This window comes from Thermobia domestica, chromosome 11, assembly GCF_964235325.1.
Source record: "Thermobia domestica chromosome 11, izTheDome1.hap1.1, whole genome shotgun sequence".
NCBI classification, from domain to species: domain Eukaryota; kingdom Metazoa; phylum Arthropoda; class Insecta; order Zygentoma; family Lepismatidae; genus Thermobia; species Thermobia domestica.
In genome coordinates, this window is record NC_137464.1 from 89,795,324 (window position 1) to 89,822,137 (window position 26,814).

Here is a 26,814-nt window from a genome sequence, read left to right on the forward strand (position 1 = left end):
CAATTTTATTAATGTCTTCGCGTAGAATAGGCCCTAGCGCTCTACTCTTTAGTGTGAGCAATCCCAAGTTCGACTCCAGGTTGGGACACTAGATTTGATAAACAGGTAAAAAGCTCTTTCAGCCCTTCCATCTTGAGTGACGTTTTCTTCATTCAAACTGTTCAAACGCCGTTATGGTATCTCACATAATGGTCCCAGGCTACTTTCCTCGTTGTCCGTTCTTTCATTTTTCCCAAATTTCCCAAACAGTGTGATCGTCGAGGGATGTCATCTTTCATACGTGACGGGCTGACATGACAATAGATGGCGAATGCCAAGAAATCTAACCCCTAATATATGAATATAGACAGAGTAAATCAAAACAATAAATTTAATAATCTATTCTGATATAAAATGTACATTTACATAAAATTCAATGCTATTATCAATATATCAATATTTACACTGGCGTTTTTGAAAACAAGGAGGTCATAAGTATTTCCCTAGTGTTATTAAGCAATTCATAATGACATGATCACAATGGACCATACTTAGTCAACCACTGGTCCGTGTTTTGCATAATAATCTCTGAAAGCTCGCCAACTCGTACAAGCATTTTTACTGTCAGCACCGCAATTATAACTCAGCCATTTTGTCCAGCAGTACAAGTCCTTGATTTGCAACCATTTGCAGTAGAGCTTCGCTGCCTGTGGAAGATATAAGAAATCATATACACTCAGAAATCTTCATCCTTAAAATTATTAACTTCATTATTTAAACAAAAACTGAAAAGAAATGAACAAAATTAATACTTTGCCTATAATATACAACAATTAATATTCGATCAATCCATACCAAGTGATCGAGAGAAAAGAAAAATTGCAGCTCGACCTTTCCAAAAAAGTCTAATTTTTTCATGAATGTATATACTATATCAGGGTACTTCAAAACCACAATTAATTAGTTTTTAAAACATCTCGTAGCAACGCAGCTTCTCCCGCAATTTTGCGTTTTCTCGATTTCAGGCGTTTACGTTGTTTTGAATATCCCAGCATGTAGTTATCCTAGCAAATTGAAAATTATTGGGCGTATACAACTTGTGCAGAGCTAAAACTTTATCCTTTTAACATTTCTGTCTAAAAGAATTTGAAAGGGGTGAAATCAGAGCCTACAGTAGCAACATCTTTGGACACTGAAGACATTTGGAAAGAGGAAGCAGCTGACGTAGAAGTCTGAATTTATGTGTGAATATAGTCCGGGGTTTTACGTTTGTATTCAAAAATTTGCAGATCTGTATCTGCTCCCAAATGCCTGAAAAAATATCGTAAAGTAGGGAAATTATGCCAATTTGATATATTTCACTGTCCAATATTTCCAATGGGCCTGGATAAAAAATCGGAAATTTTGGGAATAGTTACTCTTTTAGTATACCACAAGACACAACAAAGCGCGTTTTGTGTTTCTGAGCAGAAGGGGGTCTAAGTAGTATTAAGGAATTACATGCTCTAGGACGTGTTTGTTTTTCACAAATTCAAGTGGACTAAGCATTCATTCTACTTTATTTTACTTCACAACAACGAATTTCCAGATGAATTTGTGAACAAAACACCTCCTAGAGAATGACGTCATTCCTTAATACTTAGACCTCCTTCTGCTTAAAAACACAAAACGCGCTTTGTTGTATGTTATGGTATGCTAAAGGAGTAACTATTCCGAAAATTTCAGACTTTTTTATCCAGGCCCATTGGAGATATTGGGCAGTGAAATATGACAAATCAACATACTTCCCCAACTATACCATATTTTTTCAGATCTTCGGGAGCAGCTACAGATCTGTGATTTTTTAGCATAAACCTATGACCCCGGACTATATTCACACAAAAATTCAGACCTCTACGTCAGTTGCTTCCTCTTCCCAAATGTGTCTTTAATGTCCAAAGATGTTGCTATTGTAGGCCCTAATTTCACCCCCTTTCAAGTGGTTTTAAGCAAAAATGTTGAGAGATGAAAGTTTTAGCTCTGTACAAGTTGTATACGCCCAGCAATTTTCAATATTCAAAATATTCAATATTCAAGATAATCAAAACAACGTAAACGCCTGAAATCGTGAAAACGCAAAATGGCAGGAGAAGTTACGTCTCTACGATTTTAAAAAAATAATTAATTGTGGTTTTAAAGTACCCTGATATAGTATAAACATTAATGAAAAAAATTGATTTTTTTGGAGATGGTCGAGCGGCACATGCTTGATCACTTAGAATGGATTGACTCCATTGCTTAGTTGATTTATATGTAGACCAATTTGTAATTGGAGCCACAAATATTCTCCAGCTTCATAAAGTTTGAGAAATTCATTATTCCTGAAATAATAAGCAACAAAGGAAACTTCCACTTTCTTTATTAGTGATAGGAGAGAAATATTATACAACGTTCTTACAAAACTTGGAATACCGAGAAAGCTAATTAGATTAATTAAGATATGTTTAAATGAATCCCAAAGTAAAATCCGGGTAGGAAAATTTTTGTGCACGAGCTTTCACGTCGAAAATGGCCTGAAACAAGGAGATGCGTTGTCACCATTATTATTCAACTTTGTTCTGGAATACGCTATAAGGAAAATCAAAGATAGCAACCAGGGCCTAGAGTTGAACGGTATTCACTAGGTTATGACATATGCTGATGATGTAAATTTAATAGGGGATGACAGGAGAACAATAGAAAGAAATGCAGAGATCTTATTAAACGCTTGCAGGGACATGGGTTTTGAAGTAAATGCAGAGAAAACTAAATACATGGAAGTGCGTCGGGACGTAATACGGCAAATTATGGACGCGTTAAAATGTTAAATAATACTTTTGACAAAGTGGATACTTTCAAATATCTAGGATCAATATTAACAGACGAAAATCATATTCACGAAGAAATTAAAAACAGGGAATTCGTGTTATTATTCAATTCAAAATCTCTTGTCGTCACGAATTCTGTCGAGGAATTTGAAGCTTAAAATATATAAAACGATAATCATGCCTGTTATTCTATATGGTTGCGAGACATGGTCGCTTACTCTGAGAGAAGAACATAGACTGAAAATATTTGAGAACAAGATCCTGAGGCGAATATTCGGACCCAAGAGGAACGGGAATGGGGAATGGCGGAAACTTCATAACGAGGAACTACATAATTTATATGGTTTACCAAACATTGTTAGGATCATCAAGTCTAGGAGGCTTAGGTGGGCAGGTCATGTAGCTAGGATGGAAAAAAGTAAAAACGCTTTCAAAGTCTTGACTGAAAGACCAATCGGAAAACGACCATTAGGAAGACCTAGGCGCAGATGGTAGCACAATATTAAGATGGATCTTGCAGAGATAGGAAAACAAAGTAGAAACTGGATCCAGTTGGCTAAGGATAGAGGTCGGTGGAGAGCTTTTGTGAACGCGGCATTGAACTTCCGTGTTCCATAAGCCATAGAGTTAGTAGTTAGTTAGTGAGATAGTTTACCCATTTTGCAGCAATCATAGAGAAGTTACTTATTCTTCTGTGTCTAGTTTTGACTATTGAACACGTCGGCCGTAAGAAAAAAATGAGTCGGGACAGACTTAAGCGGTTACGTGAGATTGTCTCCAAGTTAAAGTATGATTTCAGGGACACAAGGTTGCAATGAAATACTGATAAGTATTTCTCATTGTAATATCACTGCATACCCTATATCAGTGGTATTTAGCCTTTTTCATCTATTCCTAACGATTCAAACGTGCACCCAAAGAGTTCATCTTTCTTTAATTCAAATTATAGGTAACTAAATCAAAAATAAATAATAGAATTTATTACTCACTAATCATTAATTATATAACTCAGTTTTATTGTAAACAGGAGAATCATGCTACAATTTCAGTAGATCTATGTTACATAATAGCATTATATTATTTTAAATGTTAAGTAAATTGTAAAAACTAACATACTCGTCTTCGATGTGGGAGATTCAAGTTCGATTTCCGGCGGGAGCTCATGTGGTTTGAATCACACGTTAAGTTGTAGCTCCCCGTCTCACATAACTTCGTTGCTAAAAGGGACTATAAACCTCAAATTAACCAATAAACTACCAGAAGTCATCGCATATCCCAGGGAATATGCGTTATCCGGATTAAATATCACTGCCCTGTATTGCCAATACCTCTACGACCTCAATGGCTAAAGTTAACTTGTTTGTGCATTTGGTCCTGGGACTTATCCGTGTAAGCATCTGCCTCAGAGACAAACCAAAATGGGAGTTTGTTAGCACCTGCCTCAGAGACAAAGCAAAATAGCAGTTAAGCTGTAGCTTTTGTATCATGTAGTGTTTGTGCTGAAAAGATACGTTAAGCTTCAATCAAAGAATTAATTTTATTTCCAGTATAATTAAATACTTTGTGTTTAGTCCTCATGAATTGGTTTACTATAAGATTGATAAAGATTGGTTTGTTGTTTGGGTTGGGTTGTGGTTTGGGTTCCTTTCAGCATCGAGGCTATAGGATTCATGGATTTACAGTTTAACGTGATATTCGAACCATATGAGCTCCAGCCAGTACTCGAATCCAGCGCCGAAGACGCATATGCCATGTAGCCACGAGAGAGCTCTAGGCAGATTATGAATCTATGTGAATGATAATGGACGAATTAGTGTAATGAGGACGAAGAGGAAACGGAAAATGTACACTGAATCTGTTTATAGGTATTTATAGAAATAAAATGCCAATTTTATTTAAAGCGCAAAAACCACACGACGTAGCAAAAGCTGAAGTACATGATTCAGGGCAGAGGCGTAACCACGGGGGTGTCCACTGGGTCCGGATCTCCAAAAAACTTTCTAACTCAACATATATTTGTACACTTTTTCAATAAAACTATAATTATATAAGAGAGAAATTATTGCTCTAGCATGAAAATTTGATCTTTCACTTCATCTGTACTTTTTCCCTTAGGGACTCTATACAAACATTTTAGTTTTACCATTTTTCCCTGAAAATATAGGTGGAATTATTTTACAATTACTTATAATCTTTTCGGGTGTAGAGTAATACCCGTTCAACACTGTGTAAACGTAGTGACTAGTAATTTTAAACCCTCGCGAGAGTTTGGAGTCCCCAAGAAAAATTTCTGAGTGCGCGCCTGATCTAGGGTAAGCTTAATTGTTGTTAATTTAGCAGTTCCAAAATATCGTCAACTGTGACGAAGATACAGCTAAAATATTCTCACTTTTCGGACTGTTCGTACACATTAAAGGATACTGTTTTAGCAACACTCCGTACTCTCGCTGGAATTCTGGGTACTTGTGTGCTATTTAGTCTGTAACGATAATCAAAGGATGTCTTGGTGAAGCAATATACAATACATAGAAAGATGGCAATACAAATTCGGTGGGAAGGTACACGAATCAAAGTCAGAGCTCGAATAAAAGCACTTAAGATCAAAACTATGCCATGTCAACGTTTAGAGGTGATCAAAGATCAAGTCCAAAAATCGAATCGTACCAACAAAGGAGAAACGAACGCCAGAACAAGGCAGATTCGTTGGCCGCAAAAGTGTACACACTGAGGTTTAGATTAGAAAAATGAAAGACTGTCTTATTCGAGCAGTAAAAATGATGATTCAATGTACTTTGAAGCTGTTGAACAATACCAAAAAGGTATTTGAAGGGTCAATAAATAACAAGGTCATTAACATAGAACAAACCATATGCAGGAGCCTTCATCTGTGATAGAATACTGTTGACGGCGGCAGCAGTGACATCAAAACACAATTTTCTTGCAGAAATCACTTTGAAATGCTAGAACTCACACACACATTAAAATAGCGTTCATTAAGGAAGTGCTTAAGTGTTTCGCTATGTGGTCACAAGACCCTGGCCAAGAAGCTGTTTTAAAGCTCTCTTACGCCAAGTTGTCATAAGCCTATTCTAATTCTTAAATTTGATGCTGGTGATGGAAAAATGCTTCTGAGTTTCGAGATGAGTAAGATTAGGCCTATCTGTAATGGATACGACGGAGCGAAAGCCACACTAAAATATATTCAACACAGAGAGAGTGTGACTCTAAATACCACATTAGACTCTTGTTCACTATGCACTCTAAACGTTTACAGACACAACTAGTAAGAACTCGTGGCTTTGTTACAACTTTCTCTGATTTTGAGATTGATAAGCATCACAGTCTCACGACATCGACGAAGCAACGCTTCTTTCGTCCAAATGCAATTAGAAAACTGTAATAATGCAAGCTGATGATTGCAGAAGGGTTTCTATTACATTACCAGTTCAGGAGCAGTATTAGATGAGTTATGTAACGCAGAGTCGAACTCGAGAGCCATGAAGGGAATGCTTCAACGCCCTATATTGGTGCTATGAAAATGTAATGGATTTTCGATACAAATAACCAGAAAGTGATGTTTTGTTACAAGAAATCTCTACTTCCATCACAATATAGTGATTCAGTATCTTCATCCCTTCTCAATGAAGATACAAGTCTTAGAGAGAAACTAACAGCTCCTCAATACGATTTTTTAAGGCTCTAAAATTTTGAACATTTTAAAAATATTCATTAAATGAACACAACTAATCATGTTACTACAACAAACTTTTAACGTAGGCCAGTGGTCCCAACATCACTAACACCTTAGCGTGTTATTTTAACACTAAGGAATTGGTGTTGCTGTTAACAAACTCCCGATGTTACAGATTTGACACAGCCAATGTTGAAGGATGTTAAAATACCTATAATAATGTATTCAAACAAGGCAAGACTTGTTTAATAATACGTTCCAGATCAAAGCTACAAGTTTCAAGCACTGTATGGTAAAGTCACTTTCTTAGTTGCAAAATTTTGTTCAGAAAAACAGAGTTGGTATTTAAAGCAATGTTAATTTTACTTTTTTCTTTGATAGACAATATACTTTACTGAACACCAAGTTGTCGCGATACATTTACGATAGGATAAGCTATCATATCGTGGCAGACATTGACTGGTACAGTTTCTGAAATACCTTCCGAGTAACAGAAAATTTATTTTGTTTTCAGATTTATAGACTAAATTTTCACGATACACCAGTTGGGAAAGACTAGAATAAAGAAATGTGTTGTTGCTTCTGCATTTGCACCACGAATAGTCCAGTCACGTGATACTGTAAAGTACTATAGACAACTACTAGTCTGGGACAAATGGTATCCCATGGAATAGGTTTGTGAAACAAGTGTGAGATGTCTCGATCTCTTCGTCTTTACGTACAGAATAAGAATGTGCATGGTGATAGTCTGGTATTCTGTATAGAGAATGCATATTCAATAAAAACAAAATGACGGAAAGTAACTTTCCGACGACCCTGCGTCCAGCCTTTAAACCCTTATATCTCACTACCTAATTAAGCTAGAAATATCACTTTTATGTCGATGCATTTCTGAAGGATGTAGCTTTCCAGTTATGTGCATTTTACTCACTTCTGGGATTTTGAAGTGGAAGGGGGAGGGTAAATTTATCTTTTTTCCTGCTTTTGCCCTCTCCGCATTTAAAGGTCAGCCTATAACCTCCGAAAGGTATATAAAAATACAAATTGGTATTTTAAAAAATGAGAATCTGTGTTGCATTACCTTGCCAACGATGGAATGCAGTGCTACGGGCAGCAATATAAAGGTCTACTATTTTCTCGATTTTTTGGTTATATACTCTATATTAAAGGTATGAAGGAACACATAATTACATATTAACCAATATCTGGTCTTTCTCACATTTATTATTCTTCAGGGGGCACTGTCTTCATCGATTTCTTCTGTTATTACATACTGTTCCATTACTTCTGTACTCACATAATTCTGTTCACCTTAATTTAAGACAAGAACAAGCACTAGAACACCTTCTCTGTTTACAGTTACACCTAGTAAGTCCAAGTATAGTTTCAGGCACTGAAGGCATTCTACACATAATCAGTTCACATCAGTATATTTATTTTTACATCCATGTTCAGTTGGATCTGGGACTGTAGATGCTGTTGAAGGTCCTGTTGCCATTGAAATTGCAAATTGACTCTTAATATTGCAAGTTCCAAACTTCCTTTTGTTGAGCGGAAGTTCTCATCTTCCAGAAGTCTCTTGTGTATAACCACCATCTTGCTTCCCCTATATCGGTGATTTTTGTGTTCCGTATCAACTTGGCAGATGAATTTTTCAAGATTCGCGTCGTTGTTGTAGGAACATCTAATGTTTCTTCTAATTTTGCCAGAGCCTCTAAAACGTCTTCCGTTGTGTTTTCAAAGACTTTTCACCAAGTTAGCTTTCCTTTGTTGACCAAAGATCCAGTAGAATCACATCCTAAAAGTGAATGAAGTCCAAGGGAGTGCTGCAGCTTTCACAGATCCAAGTTCGTCATATAAGGGCTTTAGATGTACGAATTTGTTCATTCCTTGACCAAGATGGGTACCTGTGTAGACGAGGAGAATAGAATATTTTCTTAGCGCAAGTACAAGGACATATGTATCAGGTGAATATATATGCAGTGCATTAGCTCCTTGCTTTCTTAAAAATGCTGCATGAAGAATTACTTTTATCTGCTTTTTGTGTTACTTCCAACTCCTTCACATCAATACGAGTTGCTGCTGCCTGTTTTTGCCAACTCACTATAACATTCTTTTGTTCATTACCGAGTTCAAGTAGTGTAATTGCAAACAAATTTGTAAGTTCAGTCTTGTTTTGGTCGGGAGACAAGAGTTTCCTCAAGTTTGTTTTTAATATGTTAGTTCACAGATGTATTTGAAATTGGACCAAATCTGATCCCCTTCTTTTTAGATCGCATGCGGCCATTTTCAAAGAGCCAGCTATATATGAATCAAAAACCACATGTAGCTCTTCATATTGTCCATACTTCGAGAAAACACACGCACATAAATTGTGATGAATCTTGGTATGTCTACATATTTTTGTTTACCAATGCGATGAAGTTCTATCTTATCATCAATTCTATTTTCAAAGAACTTATTTCACGTTCTACAGCATTGTTTGTAAAAGCTACCTATGGCTTCAATTCTAGCTCGTCAATAGTACCTCCTAAGAGATCTAATTTTCCACACTTGGTAATTCTTCCAAAATTGTCCTTAGTTTAAGCTTTGATAGACACTGATGCAACTTACCAACCGCAGAGAAAAGTGCCTTCGACATAACTAAAAGTTCATATTGGCTTAAGCAAGATTAAACAAAAACACAAGGCCTTGACCTTGATGCTAAAAGAAGTTTTGAAAACAGAGACATACTTGATTTACATTCAAGTACTTTACATGTTAAAGACTTTTGTGGCTTTTTAGAAACAGTTTTGCATGTTATGTGTTTTACCTTCTTCATCTTCGACTAGAAATATTCAAATTTATTTGAAATTCGTTTTTTGATAAAAATTTGCTCTGAACTGGTTTTCTATTTCTTTTGCATTAATCATATCTTTCTCTACGTCTTTTGGGAACACTTCCGTAATAAGATGTATCAGGTTTCCATTCTTTAGGTTAAAAGGATTTGTCGTGGATTTCAGTGTACTTACTAGCGTTTTAACCAAGTCTTGTCTCTTTCTAAGCTCCAAAGAACATTCATGATGTCCTCTCTTCCCTGAATGTGATAGTTCTGCAATGTTCTCGAGCTTCTAGACTACACGAGTCAACTCAGGATCTGCCAAAAGAAATCTGGCTCTTGCTGCTTCATTTAGAGAAATTCTAGTGAAACCACCATGCATTTTCGTTATTCTGTTTATATATTCCAAACCCTCATCTGCCGCAAGGCATGTAAAAGGAGTACAGCTTTGTTTAGCACTCAATTACCACTCTTTAATTCATCCTAATATTAATTTGTCAGTTTTCTTTAAGTAATCAATTTCACACAAGAACAGTCACATCATCATTCCATTGTTTTGTCGATCCATACTGAAGAAATATTTTAGGAAGTACTTTTGTAATGCAAGTGCTAAAATCCAGTTTCCAGATCTTGCTGCTTTCACAAAGTGTAACGTCGTTTGAACCATATCCATATATATGCGTATAAACTTAAATATTTGTGACAATGTTTCTCTATTTTCTGAAAAGGCTTTCAGCTTTTCCGGAATTTCTTTCCTTTTAAAATTGCGATAACATTGTAATATTTCAGTTCATTTTCTCTGTCTGAGGAAATCAGCAATTCATTGACAGATTGATTAGCTTCTTCAAGCACGTGTTCAGAAGTGCTTCTATTCCACGGTGAGTATTTACCTTCAAGGATCTGCCTTGTGGTTGGAGGTCCATATATATATCATTTTCCATCCAAAACTCTGGAATTCCACTGCCTGCAATGTATGCCCCTAGGGTTCGCAGTTGTGCAGTAATTGTATGTAGTTCTCTGGGTTTTAAACGTCACTTCCCATTAGCAACATCATTAGCCACTTCAAACTCCTTAAGTGTTTTATACAAAGCCATATCAACCGTTACCACAACTTTCATATTTTCATCGTCGTTCATAAATTGGGTAAGCTTTTCAAAATGTTTCATGAATGTTAGTTTTGTTGACCGGTCTGTTGTGCTACTGGAAAATGGCAAGGAAGAAACCTTTGTAATAGGTTTTGTCTCTCCTATGCTGGACTGAACCTTGCCCAAGTAAGGGAAGGCACTGAATTTGAAATATCTGTATTTAAGATACAGGCTTTGCATGTCAGTAGCCAAGCTAAATCATTAAGCTCTGATTCATAGATAGATAAATGGTTGTCGCTATCTGCAATCTAATCCATAATTTTTGGTTGTCGATTACTAGTAATCCAGTTTGTAGGTTTAGCACATGGCACCATATCAGAAGTGGCTTCCTTTGAATGTATCAAAGATTTATTTATTTGTACACGCCAAGCGAAGTCTTCGGTTTTATACAACTATACTTCTTTCAGCATTTAACGTCAATTTCAGCTTCAGATACTTAACTATTACGTATAACAGACATTTGTGCCTTTTTCCTTTATTTGCATCCACTCTTGTATTATTTTCTCATGTTGCCATATCCGTCACGCTGAAAGTCACTGCAATGCACACCAAACATCATGGGGTTGCGTTGTCAAAACGAATGAATTATTAGTACCTTTTTACTTCGGTTCTACACTATTTATAATTTGGGTTGGATCCATGCTTAAACAGTAGCGGCATATGGAAAATACACTACCATCACACCCTGATGTCAGTTTACGAAAATCACATAACGTTACAGCTATTATTATTATTGATGTTACGGTTATTTCATCGATACCATAGACTGAAAATGTCCGTAATCGATATTACCTTGAATCGTCTCTTATTATGCTTCTCCAGTGCAGGAAATGACATTCCTGGCGCTGACTCTAATTATCTCAACATCATAAATATGCATTGTTGGAACGGTAATGCAACACAGATTGTCATTTTTAAACCAATTTGTATCTTTCTATACCTTTTGGGGGTTAGGGGAAGTCAGTTTAATATGAGCAGTCCGAAAATATGAGCAGCACGAAGCTTAATTTCTTACAGCACACGTTTATCTTGCTCAAGAGGAAAACAACGAAGTTCGTAGCATTGTTTGGAGTTTCATGAATTTGCAGAGAGTAGCCCAAGTTCGGCCGCTGAAATTGTTGTTGTGAAATAATATCCAAGTTTACAGGTACGTAGAATGAAGAAGTGTAACTTTTTGGAGCTATAGTTAAATCAGGGTAATGAATAATAAGCTGAAACTTGGTATCTATGCGTTATATATAATTTGTCATTGGGTTTATAGTCAGATCTGTCTAGGAACACAACGCCAGTCTTTTGTTCACTTCATTTCTATAAAAAGAGTTTTCAACCACAACACGTCAAAATATCATTAAGAGTCAGTGAAATATGAGCTTTTGAATTCAGTTTAATATGGGCACACATATCTTTTTAAAAGTAATGAGAGAAATGGATGTGAGGAGCTTTTGCAGGTGTTAACTAAAGTAGACATTCCGTAATAACATAATTTGTAATAACATGGTTAATATAAATTCTACAATATTCAAGTTTATAATCAGCTCGGATACATTTCGCGTATTTCCAGTCTATCACTCCAGCCCTGTGTGGGATGGGTGTTGTACAGTTTATGTGTGCGGAGAAGGTGAACAAACATACATCCATAATTAAATCTAAAGCTCGCAGCCATACATAAATACCTAGGTAAATCTAAAGCTCAAGTGGATAATAATTTTATTGAAGAAAACGCCAGAAATATTACGCCAAGTAAGAGGACAGTCTCATCCACACAGTGTGAGGAGAATGAAAGTATTTGCCATATTTATGAAGGAAAGTTTAGTAAAGACTCCAAAGGGGAAAAATGGATCAAGTGTGATATGTGCAAAGACTGGTATCATGTCCTTTGTGCGAATGTCCAGTGTCCTGAGTTCTTTGTTTGTGATTATTGTAGCAGATTTAATGCCTAGTTATTTACGTCACAGCAATAGACAAGACTCTTGAAATGAACTATATTTTACGTGTATGTGCAACTATCTTTTCCTCGTTATTGTAATAATTTACGTTTCATTTCTTCTTTTGTACATTTTTTTCTAGTATCTGCTTTGTATTCCATGTGAAAATATTAGAAAAGAAATGCTGCTCATATTTGCCCTACGAAGTGCTCATACTACCCTTGTACTACGGAAAATATGAGCACTGCGCACCTACCTTATTAACCTGTTTATTACTCACGAACAAAAGTATGTATAACCGTGTAGTTTTTAGCGTTTGTAGACGAAAGATCAGGCTTTCTTTTGGTAAGAATTTCTACTTTCTGTAATACATAATTTCTGAGATATATTAGCATTTTCATTAACTATGCTCATATTTAACTGACTTCCCCTATAGGCTCACCTTTAAATGCGGAGAGGCAAAAACAGGAAAAAGATAGATTTACCCTCTCCCTTTCCCCTCAAAACCCCCGAAGTGAACAAAATGCTCATCACTGGAAAACTACATCCTTCAGAAATACATCGACATAAAAATGATCTTTGTAGCTTAATTAGGTAGTAAGATATAAGGGTTTAAAGGCTGGACGCAGGGTCGACAGAAGGTTACTTCCCGCCATTTTGTTTTCATTGAATATCAATTCTCTGCACAGAATGCCAAGTTATAAAACTGCACAACGTCACCTTCTGTTTAACTACTTTCTAAAAGTGAGATGGAGTTTACTAATGGTTATTTCCACCATCGTTTGTACGGAATATCCCACGTGAAACTTGCTCACATGTTCTGCAGGGACCGGTAATTATACATTAAAAGTATAATTTAGGAAAAATGGTCGAAAAAAGAGGTTCCGTAGGATATTTTATGAAACAAGTGTGAGAGATGCCTCAATCTCTTCGTCTTTATGTACAGACTAAGAATTTGCATGGAGATATTTTCACTAATAGTTGCTGTATATGTAGAAATACATTGTAGTACGATTGAAGAAAGGAAAACAAAACGGCGAAACCAATGAACTAAACAGCAATAGGTAACTGAAATAATAATAATAATAATAATAATAATAATAATAATAATAATAATAATAATAATAATAATAATAATAATAATAATAATAATAATAATACAATTGACCCGTTTTCGGTTTCTCTTCAGCTTGCTAATCAACAAAATTGCACAACAATATTAGCTGAATATCTCACGAAGGTTATAGTCAGTGGCATCATTTGGGTTCTCAAAGGAAGTAATTGTCTCCTCAGTTTGAAATATGTGTAGATGTTACTCAATAATACAAGAATACACTAATAACAAACATGAAAATCTACTTAAATCGGAAAGTCTTGCCCCCCTCCCGCCCGGTGATGCTAACTTGATATGTTAGAAAATCCCATCTCAAGAATGGAAATTTCCGTTTTGCTTTTAAATTTCCTACATTATACTAATTTAATAACAAAAAATCCAAAACTCATAAAATATGAAAAGTGAACCTACTGTATGTCACTCACTTTCTTCAATATATGATTGAATTTTCCGTAAATTTCGATCTTACATTTATCAGATATTTTATGAATAAGTTTCGTCCTTAACTGAAATAACATAACTGAAAATATTAACAAAAACAAGTACATTTTGTTGTCCGAACTTCATATTTTAAGCATGCTTTTGTGCTGCAGTCTTCTACGGAACAGAACGAAATTAGACAAGCTTTATTCTCAAGTCATTACATGTCAAACGTTTTGGAATTTGGTCGTTTCTTGTTTGGTACTTTACTTTCTCCACCTTCTTCCTTCCATTTTTTTTAAATATCAGATTCAATTTACATTCCTTGACACTTGTTTCCTGAGATTCTTGTCACTACTTAAATCAGTTCCATACTAGCATGCACTTTACTATAACAAAATTTGACAATTAGTCTATTGAAGATGCATTAGTCTGCTTCCTGCTCATTAAGAATATTTGTGAATGAAGTAAATATACGAAAAATCCCATATGTCTGGATAATTTCTACGAAAATGTCCTTTATCCCTATTCGAGAAATTGTCAAAATCCCACGAAAAGGGATTTTCCCCGCTGTCATTACTGATCTACCCCTGAAATGAAGCTGGTTATAGTTCAATAAATAGCAACTATACAGAATCTCGCCAAATGAAGTGGCAACAATTGACTTAGGTCAAAAAGTTGATTGATCAATTTTTGAGTTTTACGTTTCGGACAGCAGCGAGGCTATATGAGACGTGAACCTACTGATTAAGGTGGACTCCGAACCACATGAGCTCCCGCCGGGAAGCGAACCCAGGTCTCTCGCGCCAAAGGCGCGCATGCTAACCGCTTAGCCACGAAGGAGCTCTAAATTCAAAACGTTATGCCTTGAGTTAATCTCTCCGAACTTTTCCTACCGCAAGAAAATTCACCGAGGAACAATGGTATTTGTCAATTTCTTATTCTTAATCTCTTACTTTGATCATTTATTTATTGCAGTTTCAATACAGTTTTATTTGAGCGCGAGTAAATACGGCAATTGTATTTCTGTCATGTTTCTTCTCGAGTAGTCTGCTGCAGTTAGAATTGCAAGTACTTACATTAATGTATGGAATAACTCATACCATAAAGTCATATACCTAAAAATAGACTTTTATAGTTAACTTCACAAATTGACTTGTGCTACTCGTCTACTTGTTCTGCGAAGAGAAACGACAGCCACATTTTACAGAAATGATGTATTATAAAAATATGCATAACTGTGATAAATAACTCTTCATCTTTTTCTACCAGGATTATGCACTATATCCTACAATACTATGACGTATTTTACGTACTTCCGCTTTAGAAACTTCGACAATCGTGAAAGCTTTACATTTATTTAATAACATAAGTTGAATTGGTCTTTCAAAAATTAATAATTGCTCACAAGCAAAAATTTTAATAAAATATGATGGAATGCTAAGCAATAAATGAATAAATGAATTAAAATAAAAACGCAGAGTATTTATCGCAAAATAACAAAACAATATACTACTTACATTGTATATTCCCTTTTGTTGCAGTTTGGAAGCAAAGGAAAGTCCAATGCCAGGGACTTCTGTGAGAGGCTTGTTGCACATCTTTTGATATACAAATTTACTGAGCTTGACAGTTGCTCCCATTGTGTCTGAAATATATTAAACTTTACATGGATATATAATGTCTTATATACGGTACATGCAAAGCAGGCAAAAATTGGTGCATATACAATTTGACAATAACGTTTCAGAACTGATGCTGATGTTTTGTAACCGCTAATGACGGAAAATTAATTTTAATGTGGAGGACATGTTAAGATTTGGTGAGAAGAGCGTGTCTTTCTATACATCATCGAAGACACTGTTTCTCATGGGTTCTCACATGGAACAAAGGGCGAACAGGTTTGCTATAAGTTAGGGAAATCAGCAACAGATACTGAGATGATGATCAGTACTATTTCACCGCGAGAATCTCGTAACTCGTGCTCATGACTTAGAATGGATATGAACACGTTTCTGATGAGCACAGACGTCAACCAGTCGTTCAGAGGATAATATCATACAGCGTCAGCGATCTACTGAAGTAAGACCGTCAGTGTGATAGACGATCTGGTGCATATCAACAGCAAACCATCCGGCAGATCCTGAAAGAAGATACAAGTTTTGTGCCTCATTTTTTGACTAAATAGCAAAAAGCTCAGGGAGTCAAGTTCTACACAGCTTGGTTAACTCCGTGAAGCAGAACTTTTCAAACTTCTCCGTATTCCCTAAAATCAAACCGTTATAGAAGACACAGTATTTCACGACTTTTGATGATATACAGAAATCTGTGAAGACACAATGCAAACGCATTCCAGAGAATAACTTCAAAATCGATTTAGAGACCTCGTGAGACTAGCATAGCTGTAAACTGAGAGAAAAGAAGACTATTTTGAATAATTCTCAGTCAACTTCTGCAGTCTAGTCAACTTCAACTAACTTGGAACCGGCATCAGTCCGGGAATTTTTATTGTCAAAGATTGTAAATTATACAAGATAACAGAATAAAAAGTAAGAAAATTTTCTCAATTATCTCAAAAATAACCAAAGGACTGTATGTTGTCCTTGGAACTTTGTTCACGAACTTTTTATGGCCTCACAAAAGTTGCATTATCCAGTTTGTAGAAAACTTAGTCTGACAGTATTTTGTATGTCTACATTCACGGCAAACTTAAGATTTATACCTAATTACACATTCTCTTCTTTCGAATTAGGATTCGTGAGGATAGTAGTGAGGTTTCATGTACTAACACGAAAAATCGTTACATGTATTATTATAACAGCAGTGAGAGATTTTAATCTTTTTTAATTGCGTATTTGCTCAGTTAATAAAGTTGTTCTTAGTATATCATTATAATTGGGTTTTACTAGTGTGATATACTTTGCTTTAACCCTACATATTAGTTGGTTTTAGTACATATACTTAGATAAAATTATCTCCAAAGATAAGTTAACTAAAATTGTGACTACAGAGAGTGTTCAAATCCAGATGAAGGGTAAGGGGAAAAAACAAGGAATGTCACAAAACTGCATTTTCGAGAAAACGGCGTTTTAATATTGAAAACCGCGTACAAAGAATAGGGTTATAAAATCTTTTGCCACTTTTTACATGAACATTTCTACATCTACGCATGCATGGCATAGACAGCCAAATAGTGCCAAGAGTCACCAACAGATAGGATAAAGCACCGGAAAAAGCACATACATGGACATTCCTTGTTTTTTCCCCGTACCCTTCAGATTTACTATTTTCTGTCTTTTCTTTTATTGCAAGTGACAGATAGTGATAATTTAGGCAAAGAACTTGCAATACAGTATCACAGTAGCACACTGGAGAAAAGACGTTTTATTCTGACACCAAGAAAGGCTATACAGAGGTACATCCCTGGAAAGTACCTCCTAATAAATTAACTATTAAGCATCTATAAGATAAATTCATAAAAGCTGTTAGCGTCATCAGAAGTGACAGAGGGTTCTTACCGAAGATAAATTGATGGAAATCAATGTAGCAATGGAAAATAATTCCATAGCTTGCCTGACTTTGGGAATAAAGACAAATTATACAAAGAAAGAACCTGATAAGGGGAAAAGAGGTCTTTTGTCAAAAGAAAACGAAAGTTTGAAAGTGAAGGATCATATGTTCATTCTGAGCGAGAATCTTGTAATTAGGTACAAAAAATCATTAATAATTAAAGGGTATAGAGCAGTGATTGTCAATCCGTCGATCACGAGCTACTAGTAGCTCGCGGGGACATTTTCGGAAGTTCGCTCCGGTTGGCTAAATAATAAATGTAATTTTGTAGGCAATAAACAAATGTAAGATTTTTTTAAAAAAAGTTGGCAGTTCGTTTGGTTAGTAGTTCACAGTAGGAATTAAAAAGGGTAGGGTAGCTCAGAATCTTCATAACTTTGGCTAAAATAGGTATAGAGGATCATGACTCTTCTTTAACACCAACGTCTACATCTAAACCGAAAACTGACATCAGTATCTAAAGAAGAGAACGTTAATGTTGATGAACTGAGTCTTAATCGTGACATTATAAGAAAAACTAGCAAAAATGTTCAGCCTAATATAGCACAAAATATTAAAAATCTCACTACACCCAAAAACTATGTTTTAAACTTTGATTCTAAAATCATAACAAACCAAGACCAAGACAAATTGTTTTTGATAAGACTTTGTTTTTGATTATCATTTCTAGTATTCCATATTTTAAATAAGGTAAACATTCCAGCTATACAAGATGAAACTGGACAATTACAGGCAAACTAAGTCATTGAGCTAATTGAAGAGTGGAAGTTGTCTTTCTGCTCTATGTTTTGACACTACAGCTTCAAAAATTGGGTGGAAGAATGGAGAATGTATCCAGTTAGAGAATATTTTAAGTAAAAAGCTATTGATTTTAGCTTGTAGACACGATGTAGAATCAATATTTTTTGAAATAATTGAAGATGGTGTGTGGAAGTCAGTTTTCGAAACTTTAAGCCAGAATTATACTGTTTGAAAAGCTTAATAGAAAATGTTCCACACTAAAGACCTTAAAGAAACTGTAAGAAGCTACAAATCAAGGACCGTAGGCTGGTAAGTTCAAAAGAAGTGATGTATTTTTCCTCAAAATGCATCGATGTAAAATCCAATAGGCATATTTCAGTTTCATTATCTGAACTTATGCCTTTTGGTGATGTACCCAAACGATATCTACTACTGCCTTCTCAACTCGATATCTGATTAATGAAGCCTTCGCGACTTTTGATTCTTCCAGAGATCGCTAGATATCGTAAAATCATACAAGGTACCGGTGTTCACTTTAAAATCGCAATTTTTGGGGTCCACATATTGGGTATTCCAACGAAGAATGGTCCCCAATCAACAGAAAAATCCGCTTCTTCGACGGGACAACAGACAATACACCGATATTTTTGAAATATTGTTAGGAGAAACTTCACTCCCGGGAGATTTTCGGCAAAAGGTTGGGAGATTTCACAAAGCTAGATGAATCTGTAATGCTTTACTCAGCAAAGATGTGGGTTTTAGTGAATAACTGGAATGTGGCAATGATAAAGTCTAAAAACTGCATTTGCACAATGCATGGTTTTATCGTAAGATTTGATTGAGTGTCATAAAAACTGTAGGTTAAAAAAATCATTCTCCTTGAATTCAGTATATTTAAATTCGGTCTTACAGTTAGAAGAGCCCAAATAATTCGAACAATTAATGAACAATATTATTCGGACAATGGAGTCCGCTTTTCTAATGCGCTCTGAATTTGTCTGTGGCCTTCTTCTGGTTCTTGAACCCTATGGCGAGAGAAATCAGCTCGTTGTATGAGCATTTTACCTGTCAAATGATATGCCTTATACAATCAAAACACAAAACATAATTTCTGACTGTATCATGGAACGTATGTAACCAGGGAATGTATGAAACCATTCCTCGCGATAATATCGGCATGCAGTTCGTGAAAAATTGAAATTCTTAGTCGGATGAGTTTTATTTTCTAAAACAGAAATTTCAAACTTTTTTCCGTGATTGGTTACACAAGATCTTTCATAAAGTTCTTTAGGCAAGTTCCTTTTGTGGAACGTATGCATTTCCTTGCATCCCTACATAAACAGCAAACGATTTAGTAACGCAAAGTTAACTCTTTTATTTCAATGTCAGACTGATTTCCAGGTTTCAGCACTCTCTCCTACATGGCCTAAGTAAACGTTAGGTGATTAGGGTAGTTAGGGGATTCAAACGATCGTTAATGTGTAAACTGAGTGCTCCTTCCGAGAACTAAGCTGAGTTCATTTTGCTTTCTGTTGTGCTGGTAAAGCAAAGATAAAAGAATTCAAACACAAATATCACCTGAACCAAAATTTCAACTCTGTAAATAATAATTGTGGCCTGAAAAATTGTTGCAAAGGTTCAGCAACTAGTAATTAGACCATCGACTTTCTGGACGGGATAGGATTTGAATTTTTATGGGCCCTTCAGCAAATTTTGGCTACCAGCCCTTCACGTGTCTAAGGGATGACGTTCCTCGGCGAGCACACAACCCGGAAAAAGAAACAGAGGAAGGAAAGGCAGAAGTAATTAGAAGAGGAAGTCACGGCCCCTAAAGAACGTACCATCCCAGCATTTGACTGAGGTAAACCGTGAAATAACCTGTCACCATGGCTGGCCTCGGGGATCGAACCTCGGACCTCCCGAATGCGGAGCCGTAATGCTACCACTGCGGCACGGCTGCTCATTATTGACTTTATGAGGCTGATAAACTAATACTAATAATGCTTGCAATATTCTATATCACAAATCGTTGGGTTCACTGCAAACAGAAAACTATTTAGAGAAATACACATACTCGTATTTTGATTTTAAATCCAAGAAATTAAACATAAAGTAAATGTTTCTACCCTGTTTTAAAATATAGAAGAGCTGTTGCATTTGTTTTAAAAATAAATGTTGTTGATTTGTGTATCTTTTCAGGGGTAAAAGTGAGGGAGAGCGCAAAGGGACGCCGTCTTCTCACCTCCAAAAAATATGTACGGCGTTCCCCCAGTTCCTAAAAATTACAATGGGCAAAGATAGGCATGGGACGTCGTGACGTCATGCCGCTGCCTACCGCCCCTACCTTGTCAGATCCAATTTTACCCCTAGGGTAATAGGAAGAAAATAAATTGATTGTCAGATATAGGACACTCTTTGCTTCAAAACATTATACCGTATTTGCATAAAAAAGGCACACAAACATGGAGAAAACAAAATTCATGTAAGAGGAACACCAAACAAACAAACAAACAAACAAACAAAGAAACAGTATTATTACACCAACGCGGTTGGTGCACTAACTGAACTACGAACAAGTATATTGTACTGATTAATTCCTAAATGTTACGATATTCTTTTACAATCATCTGTACTGTATATACGAATGCAATGGAAATTTCTGATTCACACCCTTTTGTTTCTTTTAGTTCAATGTACACAATAGTTGGGATTTCAGGGGATGTCCGGACCCCCAGGGCCCACTCCCGCATACATCCCTGTCGGAAGTGCCCTTTCTGACGTTTGCGAACGTGTTCCCACCCTGTCCCCTCGTTAGTGCTCACAAGGGATACATTTTTCCACACTATAAAAATTACTGCACTCTGCATATTTTTATAAGAATAATTTAAATTTATAGAAAATATATTTAAATGTTCTGTTACGCGTTTAAACTATTATCTTTTTTTAAAAAAAACTTTAAAATTTCGTTCAACGACTCGTTTCATATTGCAGACTTACGATTACTTAAACAACAATTCTTAAAGAATTTAGTGTTTTGAGAATGTACACCAATTGAAAGAAAGAGAATTTTCAATTCTTTTTCCTAAATCTTTCTGTCTAATATGGGGTGAGAAAAAGCGCACGTTCTCATGTCTCAAAGAGAAAGATGAATCTGGAATAAAGAAACAAAATTTAGTTCATATAATCACTTTTATGTGATGTTTTTACAGTCTGAAAGTGGAGGGGCAAAACGAGTATCTTGCCATCCATGAAAATTTCAGGAGGGCAGCTGCCCCCTCCCGGTTCCGACGCCCCTGGAAATGAACCACTTCCGGCTTCAACGTTGATCGTCTAAGAATGAAAACTGTAGTATGTAGCGAAAAACTATTTTCTGTAGTCAGTTAAGTATCCGAAAAATATTTTTGATCTCTACTCTAATCTCAGTATTAAAACCACAAGTGGTACAATCACGAACATCAATAAATGGAGGTTGGAGCCATAAGAAATAATGGCTTCAGCCTCCATTTATTAATGTTCGTGACTGTACAAATCAACCACTTACGGTTTCAACGCTGATCGTTATTGAGTGAAAATGATTTCTGCAATCGATTAAGTGTCTCAAGAATATTATCTATTCTTCGCTCTAATCTCCCTGTGATTGCCTAAAGTTGCAGAAAATCAACCACTTTTTGTTCTAACGTTGATCGCTATGGAGTAGAAACGTATTAATATACATTGAAAATCTTATTCTTGCACTAAACAATACATTTCATTTTAGTCCTTAAGTTTCTACTAACACCGGAAATGGTAGAAATTTACTACGATTTCCGCTTTTCAATATTGATCTACAAAGAGCAAAAACGCTAAGAAGTAGCGAGTAGTGGTTTCATGGGATCGATTCAGCGTTCTAACAATAGATGCCATTTTCTGTCTTAACTCTTTATTCAAACCAGAAGTGGTAGACATTGACAACTTCCGGTTTTAACGTTGATTTTTATAGAGGGAATATTGTAACAGATAGCGAGAAGCGGTTTTCCGTAATCAGTTAAACGTCCCAAGAATATATTCCATTCCCACTGTAATCTCTCTACTAAAACCGAAAGGGGTTTAAATAATTTTTTTCAATATTAATTAAGAAAGTATCACGACATATAAACCAAACTCCTTCATGTGGTGTACATGTGACACTGCTACTTGTATTTACTAATTAAAATAATTAAAAAGAACGATTTTTTAAAAAATAATTATACACTTTCCTTCAGAAAAAGTGTATGATACTCTTATTTTGCGCCACCTAAAACGAAGGTACGTATTTTAAGGTTTTATTACTGTAAAAAAAAAAATATTAGAAAACCATTCCGAACACAGTGCTGGTGTAGTTTGGCCGCACCAAGATTTGGAAGATTTACAGGTAAAATTCAATACTTTGCATGAAAAGACACGTTTATAAAGGACATCTGCATACGACAGAATTAAATAGAAAGTAGTACAGTTGTATTTTAGATTTGCAAGTGTAGGTTACTAATGTAAAATCATTACAAGTGCTTTACGACGGATAAAATAAGTGAATGTATATGAAAGATGACTCTATTAGATGCTATTTTCCACCAAAGATATATTTCTGAACAGTATAAAGAACCTGTATTTTATGTTTACAAGTGCAGCATGTCTAGTATGAAACCATGACAAGTATTATTGTAACTCGTATCATTGCCAAAACCCACTTCTTTTCACTACCCTCGCTAACGCGCATACACACCATCGCTGACACGCCTGCCCCCTTCGGACACCTCCCTGCGCTGCCGTTCAGATCGATTGGACTCTTTCTACCTTGACTCGGTTAGATAGCATACGTACTTTTTAGTGGCCACCTAGCAGGAACGATCGCCCCTTCCCCCCAGAAGAGGAAACTTTCTTATTTTATATCTAAATAAAACCCATCCCTCAGTTTGGAGCTCTAAGGAGCAGTATTACAACCCACTGTTCCCCCAGAAGTTTGTCCTGGATGCGCCCCTGCCACCTAGCACAGGTTGATTTGTGGTTTTTGCACTGTAGTTTTTATTCCACACATCCGGGAGCCTTATTAATTTACGTAAGTCGTGAAACAATTGTAAATTTTCAACAATTATTTCTGGTGATCCCCTTGAATTTTCTCCATGTCAAGTGAGATATTTTCATGTCGCCCAGCGGAACCTTCTAGGGGACAATAAGGAGGAAATTAGTGAAAGAATTATAATTTTCCATCAATTCTTTCTTGTGGTGCGCCAAAAGTAAACCAGTATGCCGAACACAAATAAGTTTTATTTAAACGTGCATGAATATGCACCGAGGCTAAGAGAGGGAGATAGTGATTATGATAATAAATGAAATGATGGAATTAAGAAAGTTGGAGAGCTCCGTAAAAAGTTACGCAAGTGGTGTTTGTCCACCACAAAACTCACTTGGCGCGGTCTGGGATGGAGCCATGGTCCACGCATCAAAAGTCCACATAATAAGGATCCCAACTAAGGTTATTTTTAGGTATTATTTCACGCTAAGTTTTTTATCCACCAATATTATTAAATTTAACTTTAGTATAGAGATTGATTTTTGATTGGTTTGGAAAACACCATTGGCATTATCTCCATTCCGAACTATTCTTAAACTGAACGCAAAACTAAAATGTTAGAAAAAAGTTTAAAAATGCTTGCAGTTTTACTATACAGATCCATAGTATAAATAGTAGTAGTAATAGCAGTATCTGTAGGCGTAGGAATAGTGGTAGTAGTAGTAGGAACGGGTTAGAAGCCCCGCAGGGGTTGGTTGGGTTCTGTTCTCGACAGAAAATGGGCAAATTAAAGACTTGCCCACATTTTTCTGTATATTTTACAATCTGTGGATCCGTATAGTAAAACTGCACCAAAAATGATGGGTTAAATTCCAAAGTTGGGCGTCCGTTTCCAGCAAAATTTTTAAAATTTACAGGAAAGATATGGATACTTTGATCATTTGTGTGCTTGATAATATATAAGAGTCTCGAAAAATCTGTTTATTTCTTATATATAAGCGGTTATAAACATGGGACTATACGCTGAGCGGAGGGAACTACTTGGCGCAAGGTAACCGAACAGTTGCATTGTGGGAAAGAAACAAGCATTTATGTTATCAACATGGCGAATGTACAAGGGGAATTAACTAACAGTTTTAACATTTGTGAAGCAATACGTTGATAACGAGCAAAATCTTTTAAAAGTTTGGGAAGAGCACGGATTAATGAACCTAATAACAAATTGCAGAAAATGTGGAAAGGAGATAACAGCGAAAAAACGTGGCAAAAGCGGACGCCCAACTTCGGAATATATGCCAAAATGATTAAGTTCAATACAGAAAGTAGTATCCTTATAACTTTCTAATAACTTCGACTAATATCCAGAAATCTATATAATTGACGACACTATTACAATTTGCACTATATGATTTGAGTTTTCGTACCAAAACTTGTTTATCACATTAAACTAGATGTAAAAAAATGGTAAATCTAATTCTAAACTTAAGCACTTCAATATTCTATTCTGCAAGGTTGTCTCATTCATCACTAAATACTGTATTAATTAACAACCACATCTAGAAAGTATTCAAACGTTGTTAAGCTAATATATGTCTAGCAAAATTATATTTCTTAGCATTTATCATACCCACTATAATCTATGTTTATTTCTAAAGCACAGCCTCGTTTACGTACCACAGAAATAGGAATTTGAAGATCAGTATTAATCTTGTTTTAATTTTTATTATAAGGCCTAAATAGTAGGAAGCTCCATATGCCCAAGCGTTAATCTCTATGGTTAAGACCACAGACTAGAATATACAGACCGCAAACTCAGCGAAAAATGGAAACTTGGCGTAAGTAGCGCCTCTAACACACGACGACGGAACTAAATAGTCGATTTGAAGCAACGCCCTCTTATTCTAAGAGGGCGTTGTTTGAAGTCACCTACGTGGAAATTTCGAAAGTAACCAGAGAGTAGATTTTTTCTTATCTTTTTCCATTTTGTTATACAATAGTAATATTCGATAGTAGTATTTAGATTATTTAAAGGATAAACGTTTTAATTTCACTACTACATCTGATAACTGGAGGGAATAATCGATTGTATGTCACATTAAGTATACGTGATACAGGATGAAATCAGTTATTTCTTCCATGCAGCATGTAAATCTATCAATGGTGTTCTGTGGTGTAAACATTGCTTTCAAAGTGAACCCTTTGAAAGAAAGAAAATTCTATTAATATAAAAAAAAAGCTGGAAAGGAACGTCTAGTACAGAGATACTACAATAAAGAGTGAACATTAGCTTATCTGATCTTTCTGCACTACATCTGACACTGAGATGCGAAGCAAACGAAAACAATAAGCCGGTTAATATGACAACCCATGACTTCACGTTCGAAGACCGATGGCAGTGCCATCCACACACGACGACACTGATCACGCCCACCGAGAGCGTTGATTGGTTCTTTCGCTGTGCAGACGAACCGAACTGATTTCAATAGCACATAAAGGAATTTGCTCGTCTATATTTTAGTCTATGGTTAAGACATTATTAAAACTTGTTACTTACAAATAATACGTACAACACGGGTCAGGTCAATCGGGTTGAAGACCGACCCGACCAGACCCGTGACCCGAATTGACTGACCCGACCCGATCGACCAGACCCGACAAACCGACCCGAGCTGACCTGATTGACCCGACCCGACAATCCGACCCGAGCTGACCCGACAACCCGACCCGAGTAGCCTGACCCGACAACTCGACCCGAGCTGACCCGACTAACCCGACCCGAGTTGACTCTACCTGACCTGTTTGAGAGCACTATGGTCACGACACTGAGTGAACGCCAAAATGCATTCCCATTGGGAATTAAACCCGGACCATGTGTATCGAAGTCTTACACGTAAACCACTAGCTAGATCAAGTGGGGGATTTGTATATGCATCTTAATGAATATTTGAGGTTTGCTTATTTCTTTTTATAACTGATAGTAATGTCCGACGTGGGAGAATTTTTTTTCTTGCTTCAGTTCTATGAGACGAAATATTTCTTCAAGGTCAGTGTTCTCACCTGCTCGGACGGCCGGGGGTCTTCTCGGAAGGCAGTAGCAAGAGTCTCTTGGCTGAGACAAAAGGAAATCGTTTAACTACAATGATAAGAGTTGAGGAAACGGGAGAACACCTGTGATTTTTCCCAACCCTTCAACTTTCATTCCAAAATAGGTTCTTATGATTTCGGGACCTGTGCCACTTTGATTTTTCTTTCTCGGTAATTAAAACGTATTTTACAGTATATATAGTTGCAAGTAAGAAGATACATAATATGAATTTTGTAATTTAAAATTTAAAAATACAGTATACTAATTAATTATAAAGTACTAATTTTATTTCATCACTTTCAGCCCAACAAATGAAATTCAAACAATTCGCTCCCTGGGTCTTGGTCATCAATACTGCGTCTTATTCTTTGCCTTGCAGTCAAGTCTTGGTCCTGCATTTCGTAGTCTTGGTGGTCTTTCATGCTATACAAGAGCCAAGAATGCTCGCCTCATC

The 26,814-nt window shown here is 36.1% G+C and overlaps 1 long non-coding RNA gene across 1 annotated transcript; it reads right to left on the reverse strand.

Moving 5' to 3' along the window:
• Window positions 1-356: 356 nt before the first annotated feature.
• LOC145663619 (uncharacterized) lies at window positions 357-25,106 on the reverse strand. Its single transcript, XR_014127196.1, has 3 exons — window positions 24,950-25,106; window positions 15,459-15,586; window positions 357-686 (listed from the first exon to the last, which is right to left on the reverse strand). It is a non-coding gene; the product is annotated as an uncharacterized LOC145663619 (long non-coding RNA).
• Between the last annotated feature and the right edge of the window lie 1,708 nt (window positions 25,107-26,814).